Raw genomic sequence first — 21,968 nt, 5'->3', positions numbered from 1 at the left:
CTTCCTTGTTTGCTTTTAGTTTTCCATTATCCTTGGGTTGGCCAAAATGGCAAAACATCTGAAGGAGCTCCTTTCAGCAGATCGAATCTTTGGCTTTCGATGCCATTTTTCTATTCCCGATGACGTCCATCTGTCATTTTTGGCAGACAGCACCACTGATATGGAGAGGGAAGATGAGAGCACAATTATCTTTCCTCTCCTATCAATTGCTGAGGGCGGAGTCCGCTTTCCTCTTCACCCATTTTTGAGGGTCATTCTTCGATACTGGGGTCTAATCCCTTCCCAACCCAACGTGAATTTCTTTCGCATCATAATGGGAATTGTAGAGATAAATCAGCGTCTTATGATTAATTTAGGTATACCCGCCATTCGACACTGTTATGTCCTAGCCAAATCTATTGGCCGGCTAGAACGCTACTTTCTTAGAGCCAAGGATACTAATCATCACTTAGTGACTATGCTTGCCAGCTCTGGCAAGCGTGTCGATGACGTGATGGTCATCGTCCGCGGCAATCGGGAATTCGGCGAAGGTGAAGATCGCCTAGACCCTATGCAAAGGCGAAAAGGTGAACCAGGTGGCCGATTAGATCACTTGTTTCTGTTATTTCCATATCTGTGTTCGGCACTATACACATCTAATCGTTTTGTTTGTGCAGGCAGAGACTTGAAGAAAGTGTTAGTTTCAGACGACAACGTTGTGATTGCAAAAATTAAGACCGCGCTACAGTTCGTCGGCCGTCCAAACCTTCAAAAACAAGAGAGGGCAGCCCACATTCTCCTGCGGTACGAGTCGACTTATACTACATTCTCGGCGCAGACAACATCCCGGTCGTGCGAGGCGACAACCATCTTACAGCCCTCATCTTCTCTAACTTCAAAAACTTGAGGCAGATCGGTTTAGAAACATCCGATTCTGAACACTTAGAAGAACAAGCAATGGAACCAATCGCCAAGGACCCGGATCAGTTGGCAGCGGAGGTTGACGAAGTTATTAACTCAGCCTTTGAGGAAGCCGAACTAAACTCGTCTGACCCTCTGTCCACATCAGGCTGAGAGGACACCTTCGAAGATATTTTTATAAATTTGGGAGACCTTCCCGGCATTTATTCTGAGGGTATGGCTGGGGAAAGTCTCACGCAGATGGCGCGAAAGAGAAATGCCGAACGCATGGCTGCCCGACAAAAAGTCGAGGCCACTCGTTCTGTACCTGCCCCGACTGAATCTTCCGAACCCATTATTGTAGAAGAAACGACTCACGTTGATGTGGCCGAGATGGAAAAGGCAGCCGATCGGCCGAATCCTAAGGAACGGCCGATTTCAGAAGATCGGGGAAAGAAACGTACTGCCGAGGGCGAGGCCGGCTCTAAGGAGAACTCTATTGATAAATGGCCACGCTTAGAGGAGTCAGATGTGGTTGTTCCTTTTATTGTTCAACCAAAGATAAAAAAACACGCCGATCTCCTTCGAAGCGTCGGCCTTGAAGGATCCCGCTGTGGCGTTGAGCTTGGCTACCTCGATCTCATTGCCGGCTGACAAGGTAACCTTTCGGTCAGAGCCGAATTTGGTAGCAATAGCGTTAGCTACCCAGTCGGTCCTCCTGGTATGTGACTTCATCCTAACTCCTTGTTTTGGTTTTGTTTGTATACGGTATTTCTTGGTATGTGACGATCCCAACTTGTTTTGCAGACGGTCGGAAGGATCGCCGAATTAGGCCGCCGCCAGCATGATGCCATTGAAAGGATTGGCCGTTTGCAGTCGGAAGTCGAGGGTCAGAGGAGCAGGGCCGAGTTTGAGGCGATGAAAGCCACAATGGAAAGCGTGCGGCCCGAAGCTAAGAAAGAAAGGGCGCGAATTGCTGACCAGCTCAGATTGGATGCCGAGGAGAGGGCAAACGCGAATGAGGAATCGCTCAAGTTAGCCAAGGAGGCGCTTACCAAGTTGGAGGCCGAATTGGTAGAGTCGAAGGCGACGAAAGAAAAAGTTGACTCCGAGGCTTCCGAAGCATTCGAGGCTGGGAAGAGCGCCGCTCTAGAAAACTATGTAGAAGAGGTCCCCAAATTCGAGAATCGGGGATTCAAACATGGCTGGCTCAAAGCCCTTGCTGCCGTTGGAGTGACATTGGACATGGCGATTCCATACGAGCAAGTGGACGTTGAGCCGCTAAAGTCTGATCCCGAAGATTGATTTAGGGATCAATTTAGTTTTGTTAAGCATTTTTAATTTCAATGTATGTTCTTTGTTAGTTGATTTTAATCTTTTTTGGATTTTCATGTGTAAAATGTCCGTTGTTAGTGCCCAATTTATGAATGAAAATTTTCTATGCTCTTAAGTTGTTGCTTGTATTGTTTGTTATATGAGTACAAAATTAAAAGAATCAGCAGTTACAACAAAATGTCACGACTACGTAAGACAGCAAACTTATTAGCCGATTAATGAATTTGATGTGCTGATCGGTCAGCTCATAAGGCAGCTAGGGTACATATGCTTCTTAGCTTGACGAATCTGCCCTTAGCTGGTGCATGAACAAGAACGCCGAATAACGGAGGTTTGTGAACTAGAACGCCAAATAAAATGAACTTATGAATATTGTACTAATAAATCGATTCATGGAGCGGCTGGGGCACTCAAGCTGACTAGATTGATGAATCTGCCCTTACCCCAGCTGGTTCATGAACATAGAACGCCGAATAATGGAGGTTCATGAGTATTGTACTGATAAATCGATTCGTGGAGCGGCTGGGGCACTCAAGCCGACTAGATTAATGAATCTACCCTTGTCCCAGTTGGTTCATGAACATAAAACGCCGAATAATGGAGGTTCATGAGTATTGTACTGATAAATTGATTCGTGGAGAGGTTGATGGGGGCGATTAGGGCATATGACTCAATCAGCGCCGGACTGTTAAGGTTTCAATATTAATGAGATTGCCTCGGAGGTGCTACCCTCGTAGAGAATAAATGGGCGTGTACTTTGTGAACGAATACTCTATTTATATGCTCAGTCAACAACTCAGTCCATCTATTTGAGGAAGGTTAAACAAGTGCGAATGTCAAATAGACTTTTCTTCAACAGCAGAGGGGAAGCGAGGACGCTAGCTGAGCTGGGAGCAAATATGAGTCGAAGTGGTGAACCTTCACGCATGAGAAGTAGGACTTCGAGGGATCGGGAGAAACACCAATCTCCTCGTCGTCGGAGTAGGTCGCCCAAGAGGGACAAGCAGCCACAGGGAAAATCTCCTCAACCCCATTTTGGAAGGAATCCAACGCGACTCCGCGCCCATTGAGTTTTGCGATCTTCGTGGGGAATAGACCAATGACAGAGGCGAATTCAATCGTTTGAGATCCAAATGTGGTAGTCGAGTTCGTTCGACAGATTTTTCCACTCGAAGTCCAGCAGTCGATGGTAGGTCAGCAGGATTTCGAAGTCTTTCGTGAAGGCGTTCACGATGTAGTGAAGGGGCTGTACACCGCTTATGAAATCGACATGCATCTCCGCGCCGCTCGGCACGATATAGAATAGAGAGATGAACGCATTCAGAAGTTAGAAACTCGCACGGAGAAGGCCGAGCGTGAACTAAGGAAAATCAAGTCTACAGAGTCGCAATCAGCCAGCCATCCTAACCCGGTTGTGGAAGAGAAGGTAACTCAAAGGCTGATAAGTGATGCTATTGCCGATCGGAACACGGCTAGCATGTTCGCGATTGAGACTGCGGGGGCCGCGGCCTATGAAAAAGGCTTCCATGACGGCTAAAAGGTCGGAATTCAAAAGGCCAAGGAGAAACTTTCTGAAGAAGTTTGTCGATGTGAAAATCGTGGGTTTAAGCATGGCTGGATCAAGGCACTTCAGTAAGCTGAGGCTCTCTAGGCAGCAGGTGTGAATTCTGCATTGCCATTGTACCAACAGAATGATTTCTCATTTTCCGCTTTCGAAGTTGAGAAGAGTGATGATGAGGGAGCCATCGAATAGAAGAAGACCTTGTAATGCTTATGTAGATTGAGAGCGAAATAATGTATTTATTGGCTGATTTTAATAAAACGCTTAATTTTCAATTTGTAGCGCATTTTTTTATTTATATTAGTACACTTGATGCCAATCGATTTATCAAGGACACATTTTATTTTGAATGTTCGCACATTTTAGACTACGTTTATGCAACTCGAACTATTTCATTTTGAATATTTGCATATTTCAACCTTTGTTTATACGGCTTGTACAAAGGCCATCCAAATCCGGCGGCTTTAATCGGCCTAAAGGCGTCATGCGCCGATAGGGGCTCCGAATCCGGAGTCTTTATTTGGCCAATCGTGGTATCCACGAAGGGCGCTCTAAATCCGAAGGCTTTATCGGCCCAAAGGCGTCATGCGCCGATGGAGCTCTGAATCCAGAGTCTTTATTTGGCCAATCATGGTATCCACGAAGGCGTCATGCCACGAAGCTCCGAATCCGGAGTCTTTATTTGGCCAATCGTGATATCTACGAAGGGTGCTCCGAATCCGAAGGCTTTATCGGCCCAAAGGCGTCATGCACCGATGGGGCTCCGAATCCAGAGACTGGCCAATCGTGATATCCACGATGAGTGCTCCGAATCCGGAGGCTTTATCGGCCCAAAGGTGTCATGCACCGATGGGGCTCCGAATCCGGAGACTATCCAATTGTGATATCCACGAAGGGTGCTCCGAATCCGGAGGCTTTATCGGCCTAAAGGCATCATGCGCCGATGGGGCTCCGAATCCGGAGACTTTATTTGGCCAATCGTGATATCCACGAAGGGCGCTCTGAATCTGGAGGCTTTATCAGCCCAAAGGCGTCATGCACCGATGGGGCTCCGAATGCGGAGACTTTATTTGGCCAATCGTGATATCCACGAAGGGCGCTCCGAATCCGAAAACTTTTATCAGAAATCTTTTGAATTGGATTGCACAATGAGTAAACAGGAATCTTTGCATTACAAAAAACGGAATGTGTACATGGTGAGCCATTCAGAACTAATATCATTCCCCACAAGTCAGGTGTAATGATAGAATTTGCGCAAGTGCGTTGAATTCCAAGGTTGTGGCAGACTCCTTCCAGACATGTCTTTGAGCCGATATGCTCCTACTCCCGCGATCAAATCGACCTGATAGGGGTCGTCCCAGTTAGGACCCAATTTTCTATCAGCCAGTTTCCTGGCAGTTGGGAATACTTTCTTTAGAACCAACTCTCCAGGTGTGTAGCGGCGCAGCTAAACACATTAATTATACGACTTAGCAAGCTGCTGCTGATACCGCGCTATGAATGCAAGGGCACGGTCTCTTCGTTCTTCAATCAGAATCAAATCCAAGGCCAGCATCATGTTGTTTTGGCCCATATCAAAAACTTTTGATTACAAGGTTGGGAGGCCGATCTCCAAGGGTATGATTGCCTGGGTTCCAAAGCATAGAGCAAACGGCGTTTCCCCAGTAGATCGCCTCGGTGTAGTTCGATGAGCCCACAATACACTCGGCAATTCTTCGACCCATTTACCTTTAGCTTTCTCCAGGCTTTTCTTGATTTCGTCTAAGATAGATTTTTTAGAGGCTTCGGCTTGACCATTGCTTTGAGGATAAGCCGGCGTGGAAAAGTAAGGCCGAATACCATACTTGCTGCACAACTCTCGGTAGATGCCACAATCAAACTGGGTGCCGTTGTATAAAATTAGTGCTCTTGGAATGTCGAATTGTGTTATGATATTTCTCCAAATGAAGCGCTTCACGTCGGTATCTTGGATGTGCGTTAGTGCCTCCGCTTCTACCCATTTTGTAAAATAATCTATCGCGACAATCAAAAATCACTTGTCACCCGAGGCACGAGGCAGTGGTCCAATGATGTCAAGTCCCCATTGGGCGAACAGCCAAGGACTGATTATGGAGCTTAACTCTTCAGTAGGCAGGTGGGTCAAAGGAGAGAACTTCTGGCACTGTTCACACTTTTTCACGTAACATTCGGCATCAGCTCTCATTGTCGGCTAGTAATACCCTTGTGTTATGGCTTGATGAGCCAAAGGGCGCTCGCCAGAATGAGTGCCACAACTACCTTAATGTATTTCAGTCAGAAGCTCTTTAACTTTGTCCGGATGCACGCATTCCAAGTATGGACCAAAAAGGGATTTGTTGTAAAGCTTTCCTTGCGGATCCAAGTAGTATCGCAGGGCTTTGTTTCATAGCTTGTGCGCTTCTTTCTTGTCCTCTGGGAGCTGTTCGGAAGACAAGAATGTAGCAATGGGATCCATCCAACTCGGTCCAAATTCTATAACATCGACCTGGACTTCCTCCGAAGGGCCAATGCTCGGCTCCGAGATGAAACCTACTTCGATGGTCCGTTTAATTTCTGAGTTAATAGCGGAGGCTAGGCAAGCCCGGGCATCTGTATGTGTGTTTTGATCACGTGTTATCTGATTCAATTCATGATGGTCAAATTTTTCCAACAAGGAGTTAGCCGTTTTCATGTAAGCCGCCATACGGTCATTCATTACCGCATACTCCCCCTTTAGCTGGTTGATCACCAGTTTTGAATCGCAAAATACAAGCAAACGTCGAGCACTCAGAAGATGTGCATTACGCAAACCGGTTAGAGGGCTTCGTATTCGGCTTCGTTATTTGATGCTTCGAAGCCGAGCTTGACGGCCTGCTCAATTATTGCGCCATCGGGAGCCATGATTACTACTCCGGCTCCACTGCCCCATTGATTGGACGATCCATTACAGTACAACTGCCAAATGTCCCTAACATAAATTCTTTAGTTTGGCTTAGGTTGAATTTCTTCAGACTTGAAGTCGGTAAGACCCCCTGTGAATTCGGCAATAAAGTTGGCAAGCACCTGTCCCTTGATTGAGGTTCTAGGTAGAAACTGAATATCGTACTGGTCGAGTTCAAGAGCCCACTTTGAAACGCGACCTGACACTTCTGCACTTCGTAGTACTAATCGGAGGGGGTAATTTGTTAGCACCCCAATGCTATGTCCCTGGAAGTAATGCATCAGTTTTCTTGCTGCCATGACAAGAGCCAGAATGAGTTTTTCCAATGGAAGGTAACGTGTTTCGGTGTCAACCATTGCTTTACTCACATAATACACTGGTCGCTGCTCCCCCAGTTCTTCCTTTATCAGTACGACGCTGACGGCCTGGTCGGAAACTACTCGATACAAAATGAGCGGATTACCGGCCGAAGGTGTTGTCAAGAGTGGAACTGATTGGAGGTAAATCTTAAGGCTGTTGAAAGTAACTTCGTACTCGGCGGACCATTTAAAAGCCTTGCCCTGCCGTAGTGTATGAAAGAATTGTCGGCAGCGGTCCGTGGAACGAATAATGAACCTATTGAGTGCGGCGGCCATCCCCAATAACTTCTGAACTTCCTTGACCGATCGAGGGGAGCCGAGTTCTAGGATTGTTGTGATTTGCCTTGGGTTGGCTTCGATTCCTCGGTGGTTGACAATGTAACCCAAGAATTTTCCAGAGCCAATCGCAAACGCACATTTGGAAGCGTTCAACTTCATTCTATATTTACGTAGAATGTCGAATGTCTCTTCCAGATTGGCTATGTGATTCCACTCTTCCTTGGACTTGACCACCATATCGTCAATATACATTTCCATAGTGTGGCTGTGTTGCTCCTTGAACATGGCAGTGACCAGTCTTTGGTAGGTTGCCCTTACATTCTTCAGCCCAAAAGGCATAACCTTGTAGCAGTAGGTTCCTCTTAGGGTGAGGAATGTAGCTTTGTCTTGGTCCTCTGGATGCATGGCGATTTGATGGTAGCCTCTGTAAACATCAAGGAAGCTCATACGTTGATAGCGTGCCGTCGCATCTACAAGCTGGTCAATTCTAGATAGGGGAAAACAATCCTTGGGACAGGCTTTGTTTAGGTCCGTGAAATCGATGCACACTCGCCAAGTCCCATTTTTCTTCTTCATAACCACTGTATGAGAGAGCCACGTAGGGTAGGTCACTTCCCTGATTGCCCCGGTGTAATAACCCCGACATCTGAATAACGTTAATCCATGATTACGTGTGCCTAATTAGTGAGTAAGGAGAAATACCGAATTAGAATGCATGTGTGTGTGTTGCATTGTTGTATTTATATCTGTTAGGCGTTAACAGATCTGTTCACGTTTTAGTTTCGGTTTGCAAATTGAAAGCCTTATCGGCGTCCGAATCGGGAATTAACTTGATTTATGTGCTAATTAGGATTTATAGAATTTTATGGTAGGTTTAATTAAAATTCGGTTCGAAACGATTAAATTTGATTAAAATAATGCTAGATTTAACATAGATTAAGTGAATGCAAGTTAATTACATCATTGCCCTTGAGTGGGCTACTTTCTCATACATTGTTTAGAATTAGTTCATACACCATTTTCAGCCTCTTTCCTTGCCAAAACCGTGAGAGAGAGGGAGTGAGGGAGAAAATTGAATTCATCTAGAGATTAGCTTGAAGAGTTAGAGAAATTGAAGGAGGATTGCATGTTTAAGCTTCCACACTTGGAATTGAAGACCTAAAGGTAGAGAATTCATCCTTTTAATTATGAATGTGAGTTGTTCTTACTAGATTCATGGTGAAACTGGTATTTAAAGTCAAGATTTAACTCAAAGTGTAGTTTTGAGAGTCCATCCATGCATGCATGCATAAATTTCCATGCTTTGAGTTTGAATTCTAAGATTTCTTCCATGCATGTGTTAATTTCACTTACATTATGGTCATTCATCTTGTTGTCCATCAAATTATCAAGTTTGATCATGTTTTAGAGGGTTTGGATTCAATGAGATTCTTGTATGTTGTATTAATGGCATGTTCTAAGAGTTCATGTTGATTTTGCACAAATTGGGTTGCTCTTGGGCCATGATTTCTTGAAATAATTTTTAATACATGTTATTTTATGAGTTATTTTATGTTTTCTCAAATATTGGCCTAGAAAAATGAGTTTTGAGGGCTTAAAGGTTGAGTTTCATGCTTGGAGATCAATCTGGATTTTCCAGAAATTTGACCCATGCTACTTTCACGCTCGAGCATGAATCCTGAGAACATGCACTTCCGCTCGAGCGTCTATAGTTACGCTCGAGCGTGAAATGCGTATACCAAGAAGTTTGTGTGTTTTGCAGTCCGCTCGAGCGGGGAAACCCACGCTCGAGTGAGACTTTGAGTCTCACGCTCGAGCAGGGATCGAGTGCCCGTCGAGCGTGAAAATCATGCATCCAGTACTTTTGTCGATTTTACAGTCTACTCGAGCGATGAAGTTCACGCTCGAGTGGAGCTTCAATATCTGCATGTCCGCTCGAACGGGGTAATCCACGCTCGAGCGTGGACCTTATCTTCAGCAAAACTTAGGAAATGGTTTTCAAGACATTTTTGCATCCTCATTTCATCCTAGGCATTCCTAGGCCATGTTTAAGACCTTTTAATGAGGATTAAAGGTTAGAAACACAATAAGAGCCAACGACGTAAGTTTTGTTCAATTAGAACATGTGTTTCAAGTGTGTATCTGTTATGTGTTATGTACGTCACGTGCCGCGTTCTGTCTGACTAATCTGCTCCGTCTGTTTGTCTCAAGGCCAATTGTGAGTAATAACTTAGTAAATTTATGTTCAACGGTATCTATTTTCTATGTGATGAAATAAGATTTATTTTCTGAAATGATATGTTATGTACAATGAATGATTGTTCAATTTCTGATATGTATTCGTGACATCCTTAGCATCATGGGATATCTTTTGGCTGTTACTCGGTATCGGAGGTTCCTTTATGGAACTTATATCCATCTACACTTTGTTACCCGTACCGGAGGCCCCGTCATGGGGGCTCAGCTTCTGTTCTGTTACCTGGATCTGGAGGTTCCTTTAAGGAACTGGTTACTTGTAACCCTCACGTGTCTGCCTCTGTTCTGTATCTGCTCTGTTATTGCTAATGGATGTATCACGTAAACTCAAGCATGACTTATTATTTATGTATATGATCTGGACCAATTATGGAATTGATACGAAACTGAATTATGATTTCTGAATCTGTATGGACTCATTCATTGAAACCCCTTTACTCTGTTATTATTCACTGGGCTTTCGCTCACAGTTTATATTATGTATGTAGGTGAGTCGGCGTGTGACCAGGGCCAGAGTTAACGGCCTTCTGTTCCGTTTTTGTCAGCCAACCGTTGTGCCTCCCAAGGAGGTTCCGATCGAAGTCTAATGCCATGGTTATTTTTTTTGTATTTACGCTAATCTCTGTGACTGTTTTGTAAAGTCAGGTCTTGGGATATACACTTCTGTAAACACTTTGTAAATATTGGCATCCTTTGACTAGCATGCTCATGTATATATATATAAGTTTTGAAATCTACTGTCTCATGTACATTACCACAGCTCATTGGACCTTGTCTATTTTATATATTTGCTTCCGCAGCCCCTTATTATTTGCTAATCTGTCAAGAGGTCTTTGGTAATCCAAGGATTACTGGCTGGTTACGATGCTAGACCTATAGGGTCAGGTTTGGGTCATGACAGAGTGGTGTCAGAGCACATGTTCTACCACACACACAGGTCCGTATGAGCTTAGGATGTCCTAGTAAGAGTTAGGGGCATTCCGTCTGCATGTGTGAGTGTGTGGAAATCTAAATGAGTATGAAATTGAATGTAATATGAACAAATGAATTGAAAGGAACGAATATAATTATGCCTGTGTTTATTATCATTTGATGTCTGTATAGTAAGATGGAGAATGCAAGGGGAAGTGATGTAAGTGAATCTTCAGAGGCTCGCATGGGCCGAATGGAACAGATGCTTGCAGCATTGACTGAAACTTTGACACAACAGCAAAGACAGCAACATTTACCCCCACCGCCTCCACCGGCACAAGCTGAGGCAAATAATAATGACATCATCAACTTCACACAGAAATTCATGAAAATGAAACCGCCAACGTTCTATGGTGGAATTGAACCTTTGAAAGCTGAGATGTGGTTGCTTGAAATGGAGAAACTGTATGAGGTGTTTCCTTGTTCTGAAACCCAGAAAGTCCTCATAGCCACCTACACTCTAAAAGATGAAGCCCGCAGGTGGTGGTTACTGATCCGAAGTGGCACCGGGAATATGACGTGGGCACAGTTTAATGCTATTTTCTATGATAAATATTTTTCCCAATGTTTCAGGGATCGGAAAGTGTCTGAATTTCAGGAACTCAAACAGGAAAGGATGTCTGTGGCAGAATATGAAGCTAAATTCACCGAACTGGCATGGTTTGCTCCACATATGGTGGATACTGATTACAAGAAAGCACGAAAGTTTGAAGATGGACTGGATTTAGAGGTGTTTGATCGAGTAGGCGTCCTGAAATTGCCTACTTATGTGGAAGTTCTAGACAGAGCCTTAATAGTAGAGGCCACCCTAGCCGCCATGAAACAAAGCAAAGCCCTAGCAACTACAGCAACTGAGTGGAGAGGAAAAAGATCCGAGTTTGGTTTTAAAAGAGGCCAGTCCTTTGTCAGTAAGAAACAAAACACAGGGTCTACAAGCAGCTCGAGTTAGAGTAGTGGGTCTATCCCGGTCTGTTTTGATTTTGGTAGAAGGCACAAGGGTGTGTGCTACCGAGTATCCGGTGATTGTTTTCGATGTGGCCAGTCAGGCCATGTAGTGAAAGATTGCCCGCTCAAGTTTGAGACTACTAGCTGTCCTGCAGCAAGTTCAACGGGATCCGCCTCTGTGGCCAAAACAAATGCAAAAGCCAATGCTGGGAAAGACTCTCTGAGACAAGGCCGAGTGTTTGCCTTAGTGCCCTATGACGTACCAAACACCTATACTGTGGTGTCAGGTACACTCTCTGTATATTCTCAAAATGCATGTGTACTGATAGATTCTGGTTCTACACATTCCTTTGTATCGCATGTTTTTTCTTGAAAACTGACTAGACCATTAGAACTTATGACATATGTGTTGTCCGTATCTATGCCGTCTGGAAGTTCTATGATATGTGCTCATGTTTATCCTACATGTGATATTATGATTGGCGATATGATGTTATTTGTGGACTTATTACCCTTGGACATTAATCATTTTAATTGTATTTTGGAAATGGACTGGTTGACTAAATACTGTGCTACCATTAACTGTGCAAGTAAATCTGTTGTGTTTAGACCACCGGGTATGCCTGAAATTAATTTTACTGGGAATGGGGTAGTTTCTCCCCCATATTTGGTTTCAGCTTTGAAAGCCAAAAAACTGCTTACGAAGAGATGTAGGGGTTATCTGTGTTGTATACTGACTGCATCATCCGATGGAACTAATGTAGAAACTATCCCTGTTGCTTGTGAATTTCCCGATGTGTTTCCAACTGACTTACCTGGAGACTTAGTTGATAGAGAAATTGAATTCACTGTTGAAGTGTTCCCGGGGACACAACCTATTTCCAAGACTCCTTATAGAATGTCTACCTCTGAATTGAAAGAATTAAAAACCCAACTTCAGGAACTGTTAAATAAGAAATTTATCCGTCCCAGCACTTCACCTTGGGGTGCTCCAGTTTTGTTTGTCAAAAGAATGATGGATCTTTGAGATTGTGTATAGACTACCGAGAACTGAACAAAGTGACTATCAAGAACAAATATCCTCTACCACGAATAGATGACTTGTTTGACCAACTTCAAGGTGCCCAAGTGTTTTCCAAAATTGACCTCAGGTCTGGGTATCATCAATTAAGGGTTAGAGCCGAGGACATAGAGAAAACTGCATTCCGAACTAGATATGGACATTATGAATTTTTAGTAATGCCGTTTAGGATGACCAATGCACCTGCAGCTTTCATGAATCTTATGAACATGGTGTTTAAATCATATCTGAATGACTTTATTGTTGTGTTTATTGATGATATTTTGATTTATTCTAAAGACAGAGAAGAACATAAGAACCATCTGAGAACTACCTTGCAGATTTTGAGAGAGAAGAGGCTGTATGCTAAATTGTCCAAGTGTGAATTCTGGCTTGACAGTGTGGCATTTTTGGGACATGTAATCAACAAGGATGGTGTTTCTATTGACCCTCAGAAAATTGAAGTTGTCGTGGATTGGCCTAGACCGACAAATGTGACAGAAGTCCGAAATTTTCTAGGACTTGCAAGTTATTACAAGAGGTTTGTGAAAGACTTTTCTAAGCTTGCCATGCCGTTGACTTAGTTAACTCAGAAAAATGTGCCGTTTGACTGGAATGAACAAAGAGAGGCATCTTTCCAAGAGTTGAAAACCAGGTTAGTAACTGCACCAATTTTAACTTTGCCCAACGGTACTGATGGGTTTCAAGTGTACAGTGATGCTTCCTATAAAGGCTTGGGGTGTGTATTAATGCAAAATGGAAAGGTGATTGCCTATGCTTCTAGACAACTTCGACCTCATGAAACGAATTACCCAACACGCGATCTTGAATTAGCAGCCGTGGTGTTTTCTTTAAAAATATGGCGTCACTATTTGTATAGGGTAACTTGTAAGGTATATACAGACCATAAAAGCTTGAAATATTTCTTTACCCAAAAGGAATTGAACATGAGATAGAGGTGATGGTTAGAACTAATCAAAGAATATGATTTGCAAATCTTATATCATCCAGGAAAGGCTAATACCGTAGCAGATGCCTTGAGCCGAAAATCCAATGCAAATCTGTCATGTTTGCTTTCCAACTGAAAAGAATGGCCGATTGACCTGGAACAAGGTGGGTTGTCAACTGCTATTACCGCTCAACCTATAATTCTTGACGAGATCAAACTGAAACAGTCCGAGGATGAATACTTGAAAAAGATCACGGAGGAATTTGATTCGAAGCCGAGGCCAGGATTTGTGTTTGAGACTGATGTGTTGAAATTTCAGGACCGTCTTTGTGTACCCGATTGTTGTGAATTGAGAAAACGTGTCATGACCGAAGCTCACAACAGTAAGTTTGCCATGCACCCGAGGAACACGAAAATGTATCACAACTTGAAATAGAATTTTTGGTGGCCTGGAATGAAAAAAAGTATTGCCGATTTCGTGGCTAGATGTCTACATTGCCAATAGGTTAAAGCTGAACATTAACGAACCGCTGGTTTGCTACAATCACTCCCAATACCAGAATGGAAATGGAAGCACATTACCATGGACTTCATTGTGGGATTGCCTCGCTCTTCCCGAGGTATAGACTCTATTTGGGCTATAGTTGATCGTTTAACTAAGTCTGCCCATTTTCTGCCTGTTAAAACTATTTTATAATGCGAATAAATTGGCCAATATTTATATGATTGAAATTGTGAGATTGCAAGGAGTGCCAGTATCTATCATGTCTAACAGGGACTCAAAGTTTGTATCAAGATTTTGGCAGAGTTTGCAACAGGCTTTGGGGACTGAACTGAGGTTGAGTAGTGCCTATCACCCACAGACAGATGGACAAACTGAACGGACTAACCAAACTCAGAAGATATGCTCATAATGTGTGTGTTAGATTTCCAAGGGAATTGAGAGACCTACTTGTCATTAGCTGAATTTGTGTACAACAACAGTTACCATTCAAGTATTAGAATGGCTCCTTGCCAAGCCTTGTACGGAAGAAGGTGTCGCTCTCCGATTTGTTGGGCTGAAGTAGGTGACAGACCTTTGTTGGGACCAAAACTTGTGCAAGAAACAACCGAGAAAGTGAAACTGATCCAACAACGTCTAAAGACTGCACAAAGTCGGCAGAAGAGCTATGCTGATGTTCGAAGAAGAGATAGGGAATACGAAATTGGAGACCATGTGTTCATTAAGGTGACCCTGATGAAGAGTCAAACTCGGTTTGGTGTTAAGGGCAAATTGGCGCCAAGGTATGTTGGACCTTCTGAAGTCCTCGAAAAGATCAATCCGGTATCGTATCGGGTAGCCTTACTGTAACAAGCCCGCGGGGGACCTCGCTACAGCTCGGACTCGACTTTTCGTCAGTCACGGTTCTAAGTCTGAACCAAAGAGTCCAAATCCGGCAAATCGTTTTTGAGAAAACTGTTTTGTTTGAAAGAAGTGCCAAACATGGACTGCTTTGCCAGATACAAAGTCGCCACCTAAATATTTTATTTTGGGAAATTTAGGAAACCCTGACTCGGTGCCAAAAGGCCACGTGTCCGTCATCACCAAAGTTGCCTCGGCTCGGGAACTTGGGTACGATTGGGGAAGGTCACTTCGTGAGCACCCCCGCTCGCCCGGTCATAGACCGGCCTCTACTAACCATGATATCAATTTTTGAAAACATTGTGAGTTCTTATTCCGGTTTATTAGCCTAGGTTACTATGTGATGCGCACAGCATACAAGTATAGACTGGATCGCTTGAATTGGAACAAAACATTTTGTGTTTTTGAAAGAGGTTTTTGCTACCCACAGGTAGGCTTGAAACATTTGATGATTTACTCCAATTCAGATAACCCAACCTTCACCCACAGGCATTTAAGCAGTTATATCATATAAGCACATAGCCTCATGGCAAGCATGCTATTCATGGCAATACTCACACGCATGCAAGGATGCTAAAGCATAAAGCTCACCGGGTACTCCAAGCCAAAAATAGAAACTTATTAGAAATCATGCATGAATCCTAAGTATACAGAAATGCCTAATGCAACACATGCAAAATGCAACTATAGCAGGCTCGGCTATTCTAAGATGATATATGAAATGTTACAACTACCATATATTCAACTTGGAATTGAAAGTACGATGCAGTTAGTATGATGCGCCGAGCCCAGTGCATGCAATACAGATGAATGATGCAAACATGCTGTCATACTGTATGCTAATTTAAACATGCCCTAATCTAACCATCGTAAGCGGATAAATAAAAGGGAGAAAGACGTGGGGTTGGAAGACATACATCACACTCACCCACACTTATTACAGTTGTGCCCTCACTCGGAGGGTCCGAATAAATATACAGTCCAAATATTACAGTCCAAATATTACAGTCCCCAAATAAAAGAATATTACAGTCCAAAAATATTACAAAATTCTAATTAATTAAAGAATTAACTAACAAAACAAGTAAAACTGGCATGCAAGCCAGGGACTGCCTTGCTTCTAGTGGATGATGCATGTCCGGATTGTCTTGCGCGGAAATCCACCGGAATGCCCCAATTAGCCTCTGTTTACACCTGTTCTTGAAATGCGTGCCAAGCCCCGAAAGGTTGCTGATTCTTCGTTTTGCTGCAACAGAGAGCAGGAAAGGGGCATAGCAATGTATCTGCACAGATGTATGCATGTCTCGATCCTCGTGCCACCAATCACGCATACCGAGGCATGATGGCCGAGGAGTCGAAATGCACAACTCAATATAGGATGAATGCACATGAAACTACAGCTAAAACCTAACTCCATCATGGATAATCCGGAGTGTCGGTGACTAGGGAATTGAGACACATTCCGCCACTCGGAGTACGAAATGCACCTCGTTTCCCGTGCCTGGACTAACTCCTATTCCGGACACGATGCAATATGCATGATATGCATGAAATGCAACCAAGATACAATCCTAACATACTCAAAGCTATGAAAATGAGATGCCTCGAAATGCGTGCACACGGACACGCAAACCGAGAAAATGCACGAATGCAATGAAAATGATATGCCTCGAAATGCGTGCACACAGGCACGCAAACCGAGGCGATGATATGTGTCTCGAAATGCGTGCACGCGGGCACGCAAACCGAGGCGATGATATGTGTCTCAAAATACGTGCACGTGGGCAAGTAAACCGAGGCGATGATATGTGTCTCGAAATGCGTGCACGCGGGCACACAAACCGAGGCGATGATATGTGTCTCGAAATGCGTGCACGTGGGCACGCAAACCGATGAGATGATGCTATTAAAATGAGGTCCCTCGAAATGCGTGCACACGGGCACGCAAACCGAGAAAATGATAAAATGTGATGAAATGACATGAAAATGACAAATGGGCTTATACCAACATGAGAGAGCCTCAGCCGCACTCACATAAGATGCCGATGGCAGAAAATGAAGTGCCTCGAAATGCGTGCACACGGGCACGCAAACCGAGGCGGTGAATACGCAATGCAAATGACATGGAAAATGACAAATGGACTTATACTAACATGAGAGAGCCTCAGCCGCACTCACATGAGATGCCGATGGCAAAAAAAGAAGTGCCTCGAAATGCGTGCACACGGGCACGCAAACCGAGGCGGTGAATACGCAATGCAAATGACATGGAAAATGACAAATGGACTTATACTAACATGAGAGAGCCTCAGCCGCACTCACATGAGATGCCGATGGCAAAAAAAAAGTGCCTCGAAATGCGTGCACACGGGCACGCAAACCGAGGCGGTGAATACGCAATGCAAATGACATGGAAAATGACAAATGGACTTATACTAACATGAGAGAGCCTCAGCCGCACTCACATGAGATGCCGATGGCAAAAAAAGAAGTGCCTCGAAATGCGTGCACACGGGCACGCAAACCGAGGCGATGCTAAAATGTGATGAAATATGGCAAAAATGATATGCAAGCATACTAATGGAATTTCAGCACTAAAATATGGGGGAAAACAGTCCCGAAATGAAGCGAAATGACATGAAATGCAAGGAAATGTCCCGAAATGCAACATTAGGCACCCGAAATGGCCTATAGCTATGCCAAACATGCACAATATGGACATGCAATGCAAAGACAGAAGCTAGACAGTCCCAAAAGATGCACTTTCACAGTTATAAACATGGCCAAACAGCAAGTATAGGTAGGGGAAAAATAGCATGCAAGGATAGGGGCCAAAAGAGGGGTAATGAAGCAAGTGGTATAAGCAAAACTAAAACTGAAAAATTTCCTTCTACAACACTGAAGATGGACCAAAAATATGAACATTTACAGTATATGGCAGACCTCAAATCAGTATACAAATATGCCAAAAATGTGATGCAAGACAAGGCTCAAAAGGTGCTATAACATGAAGTATATAAAATAATCACCAAAAAGAAAAAAAGTGTGAATGGAACATGCAGTATAGGCAAAAATAAGGCCACTTTTAGTTCGGACCAAGGGCCAAAAACAGAAGCAAAGAGGGCTATCAATTTATGCAAAAATGGGGCCAAATAGGGGATATAACTACAAGTGACACATGGAAGCACCAAACAATGTTGAGCCCTTCTCCAATGTTTAAGAGGGGCTCAAAATAAGCCTTATATCAGTTTATAACATGCTCAAAAACAGATTGCTCATGGGCCAAAAATAGCATGCAAAACTATGACACACAAGAGGATCATTGAAGCAAGTATATTATGGAGGGCTCAAACAGGGTTGAGCCCTTAATGAGAAGTGAAGATGAGCTCAAAAGATGGCCCTTTCCAGTTAGGGCCGGAGCTTGAAACCAAAAAGAAGTGAGGCTTAGAAATAGATCAAGAAAAAGGGTCAAAAGGGTAAGAGTGTTACTTACCCTTGAAGATTCAAACTTTTGTTGCTTCTTGGATGGATTTGCAGCTTCTTTAGCCTTCAAGAATCCTTCCTTGTTGCTGGAAATGAGATGGTGGTGGTAGAGCTTGATGGTGTAGAAGGAATAATGGTTAGGGACTTGGGGTTTTTTCAAGAGTTGAGAAGGAAGAAGATGGAGTTAGCTGTGGAAGCTTGAAGGAGAGTTTTTCTAACCCTTGCAAAGGAGGCCACCAGCTGGTTATAAGGGTTCAAAAAGGGGTGTAAAGGTGGGGGAAAAGGAGAGCAAAACTCCCCCACAAAATATCCCCCGGATACAGAAAATATCTGGGGGATATTGCCCCACAGCTGTAAAGTGCACAGTGCGAGGAACACGGCCGGCCTCTCACTTTTGCTGGAGGTGGCCGGCCGGCCACACCCCCTAGCCGGCCGGCTAGGGGTCAAAAGGTTCAATGAGATTTTCTGGCCGGCCAGCTACCGGGGAGGTACTCCTATGTGTGTACAACACAACCATGTGGTTAAAATTCCAAGAAAGTGGGTCTAAGGGGTTCAACATTGGCTCGGAAAGAGGGGGTCAAAAGGGTCAAGTTGAATTACTGGCCGGTCATGAACTTTTAGTGGCCTCTCAAGTGTGTAGATCACAGATATGTGGTTCAAAGTTCAAGAAAAAGGGTCCAAGGGGTTCAACATTAGCCCGGAAGAAAGGGGTCAAAAGGGTCAGGTGACCTTAATGGCCGGCCACCAACTTTTAGTGGCCTTCCAAGTGTGTAGATCACAGATATGTGGTTGAAAGTTGGCAACACTAGCTCCAAGGTATTCAACATTAGCCCGGAAGTGCGAAAAACGGGCGCCGGGAGGCTCCGGAAGAGAGATAACTGGCTGCTACAACAATTGTTGGCCTCCCACCCTTCGGTGACCTTCCCAGTGATAAAACAGAGGTACCTGCCAAAAATGAACGAAAACCGTTGCAAAACGAATGCTCGGGGACCAAAACACGCAGTTCGGGGTCCCGAAAATGGGCTGTTAAGCACCGAAAATGGCGTTCGGCCACGAAGTGGGTTTCTCAGACCCCAGTGTCCCTCAAAAGGGATGAAATAAGATGTATGCCAAAAATCAGAGCAATAGGAGATGGTTAAGCGGTCCCGAATCGAGGCACACGGCCTGACGGCTCCGAAAACCGGGAACCGGACTCCGAAATGGGTAAAATGGCCTACGGCCATCAAATGTAGCCTACGGACATTGAGAGATGGTCTACGGGACCTCTCCCTCCCCTCAGGAAAAGAAACAGAGAAAACCGAGTCTGGTTCGCAAACCGAGACAAGGCACAGAAAAGGGTTCGGAAGTCCGGAGGCAGGGCTCACGGCCGCGACTCTGAAACTTCTGAACGAGTACATTATGCAACATCACCAAGCACTCAATCGGTGACGTCTGAGTCTCAAGGTCGGTCAAAAATGGGGTGTCTACAGTTGCCCCTCTTTGACAGAACTCGGAAGTCACAAGTGACGGGAGTGAATGTCAAAGCCCAGAGACGACCCATTTTTGACAAGGCCGAAGACTTAGACAAACATACAAGATAGACAGAGATGTGCCCGCAGGCAGGGGGCAAAATGCAAATGAAAATGCAAGAAGCCGAAGGTAACCCAATGATCATGCAAATGCAGCAAGCTGCAATGAAGCAAGTATTCGCAAATAGATGCAACAGTTTTAAGCGAGAATGCAAAGCAACAACTACATTTCATGCAGTTAAGAATGCGGAGGATTATTCAATCCCCGCCACGTCTCACACGGAGAAGATACGATACCTGCGCGATTCGTCTGGTCGCACTAGCCTCAATTGAACCGTACATACAATATCGTGCCTGCAAAAGAGAGAAATTGCAACAAGTACAATATGCTAACAACATGTATTTAATGTGATTCTGAAAGTTTGACATACGCAGTGTCGGTGAGTGAATGCATTGCAATGCAAAAAAGGGACATGCGTGACAACGCATGCTCAAACACAGAGGTATACAAATATCAAGAAATGTACATGACAATGTGAGTATGCCCATGAGAATGCAAGATAATGTGCATGTGTAAACACCCCATTTTTGACCGACCTTAAGACTTAGACGTCACTAGTTGAGCGCTTGGTGATGTTGCATATCGCGCTCTTTCAGAAGTTTCAGAGTCGCGGCCGTGAGCCCTGCCTCCGGACTTCCGAACCCTCTTCTGTACCTTGTCTCGGTTTGCGAACCAGACTCGGTTTTCTCTGTTTCTTTTCCTGAGGGGAGGGAGAGGTCCCGTAGACCATCTCTCAATGTCCGTAGGCTACATTTGGTGGCCGTAGGCCATTTTGCCCATTTCGGAGTCCGGTTCCCGGTTTTCGGAGCCGTCAGGCTGTGTGCCTCGGTTCGGGATCGCTTAACCATCTCCTATTGCTCTGATTTTTGGCATACATCTTATTTCATCTCTTTTTAGGGACACTGGGCGCTGAGAAACCCACTTCGTGGCCGAACGCCACTTTCGGTGTTTAACAGCCCATTTTCGGGATCCCGAACTGCGTGTTTTGGCTCCCGAACATTCGTTTTGCAACGATTTTCGTTCATTTTTGGCAGGTACCTCTGTTTTATCACAGGGAAGGCCATTGAAGGGTGGGAGGCCAGCAATTGTTGCAGCAGCCAGTTATCTCTCCTCCGGAGCCTCCCGGCGCCCGTTTTTCCAACTTCCGGGCTAATGTTGAATACCTTGGAGCTAGTGTTGCCAACTTTCAACCACATATCTGTGATCTACACACTTGAGAGGCCACTAAAAGTTGGTGGCCGGCCATTAAGGTCACCTGACCCTTTTGACCCCTTTCTTCCGGGCTAATGTTGAACCCCTTGGACTCTTTTTCTTGAACTTTGAACCACATATCTGTGATCTACACACATGAGAGGCCACTAAAAGTTGGTGACCGGCCAGTAATTCAACTTGACCCTTTTGACCCCCTCTTTCCGAGCCAATGTTGAACCCCTTGGACCCACTTTCTTGGAATTTTAACCACATGGTTGTGTTGTACACACATAGGAGTACCTCCCCAGTAGCTGACCGGCCAGAAAATCACATTGACCCTTTTGACCCCTAGCCGGCCGGCTAGGGGGTGTGGCCGGCCGGCCACCTCCAGCAAAAGTAAGAGGCCAGCCGTGTTCCTCGCACTGTGCACTTTACAGCTGTGGGGCAATGTCCCCCAGATATTTTCTGTATCCGGGGGATATTTTGTGGGGGAGTTTTGCTCTCCTTCTCCCCCACCTTTACACCCCCTTTTGAACCCTTTTAACCAGCTGGTGGCCTCCTTTGCAAGGGTTAGAAAAACTCTCCTTCAAGCTTCCATAGCTAACTCCATCTTCTTCCTTCTCAACTCTTGAAAAAACCCTAAGTCCCTAACCATTATTCCTTCTACACCACCAAGCTCTACCACCACCATCTCATTTCCAGCAACAAGGAAGGATTCTTGAAGGCTAAAAAGGCTGCAAATCCATCCAAGAAGCAACAAAAGTTTGAATCTTCAAGGGTAAGTAACACT

Source organism: Camellia sinensis, chromosome 2 (assembly GCF_055761805.1).
Source record: "Camellia sinensis isolate YWXY chromosome 2, ASM5576180v1, whole genome shotgun sequence".
NCBI lineage: Eukaryota > Viridiplantae > Streptophyta > Magnoliopsida > Ericales > Theaceae > Camellia > Camellia sinensis.
Note: the sequence above shows the minus strand (reverse complement) of the source record.